We start from the raw sequence: 1,214 nt of genomic DNA on the forward strand, positions 1-1,214 counted from the left end.
CAAGATTAGTGGATTAAGTCCTTTTTGAAGGCGAAATCACCTTGGCCGGGTGGACTGGAGTAGCTTTGTGTTATAAGCGAACCAGTATAAAATCCTGTGTGTTCTTATTACTGCAAAAGCGCTTATTTTCCAAAATAATTCAAACCCCCCTTTCTTGTTTTTCTCACCTTCAATATGTTCGATCCTAAGGGCTAAAGCATCCATTTTCGCCTGTATCATGTCCAAAGAGATTATCTCATGTATTCCACATTGTGTCTCCTTTTTCTCTATTGATGCTCGTTCAGTTCCCCATTGGTAATGGTTTTGGGCCATATCCTCAATTAGGTCACAAGCTTCAGGGTAAGGTTTGTTCATCAGCGCGCCACCTGCGGCAGCGTCGATGCTCATCTTTATGTTATAATGGAGTCCATTGTAGAAGGTATGAATGACCAACCATTGTTCTAGGCCATGGTGTGGGCAGACTCTTAATAGCTCTTTATATCTCTCCCAAGCTTCAAAAAGCGATTCTCCTTGGTTTTGAGTAAATCTAGTTATTTGGTTTCGAAGAACAACGGTCTTACTAGGGGGAAAATATCTAGCAAGGAACACTCTCCTAAGGTCTTCCTAGGTAGTTATTGAATTAGCTGGAAGTGAATCTAACCATGGACGTGCTCTATCCCCGAGGGAGAAAGGAAATAATCTCAAACGGATCGCATCAGGTGAAACACCGTTGGATTTAAAAGTGTCGGCCAGTTGGATAAAAACTTTTAAATGTTGATTTGGGTTCTCAGTAGCGAGACCTGCGAATTGGTTCTGTTGCACTAATTGTAACAAAGACGGTTTTAGTTCGAAATTGTTGGCAGAAATAAGGGGGTTTACTATACTCGAACTAGGTTCCTCGTCAGAGGGTTGGGCAAATTCCTTAAGAGGTCTCCGGTCGCGATTTTCGGCCATAACTTTCTTAATTCGAATGAGTAAGAGGCGTGTACGAGTGTAACATTCGGGTTCCGCTAAAGGATCTACTAAATTTCCGGTACTACGGGTTCTTCGCATTTACCAGCTAATAATGCCTTAGTCTAGACGTTGTAACAACAAGGTACGAAATTTGACGAAGTTGGTCCCCGGTGTAACACCTCAAAATTTGCCCTCCTCTCTTGGGACTAGCTTAGGATATTGCATTTCATCTTTTTAGGGCATTAGTCATTGCATCTTTGCATATCATGTGGATACAATAA

General features: G+C 41.8%; 1 non-coding gene across 1 annotated transcript; it reads left to right on the forward strand.

Moving 5' to 3' along the window:
- Positions 1-442: 442 nt before the first annotated feature.
- On the forward strand, positions 443-549 carry LOC127090162 (small nucleolar RNA R71). Its single transcript, XR_007791691.1, has one exon. It is a non-coding gene; the product is annotated as a small nucleolar RNA R71 (small nucleolar RNA).
- Positions 550-1,214: the final 665 nt, after the last annotated feature.

Source organism: Lathyrus oleraceus, chromosome 5 (assembly GCF_024323335.1).
Source record: "Lathyrus oleraceus cultivar Zhongwan6 chromosome 5, CAAS_Psat_ZW6_1.0, whole genome shotgun sequence".
NCBI classification, from domain to species: domain Eukaryota; kingdom Viridiplantae; phylum Streptophyta; class Magnoliopsida; order Fabales; family Fabaceae; genus Lathyrus; species Lathyrus oleraceus.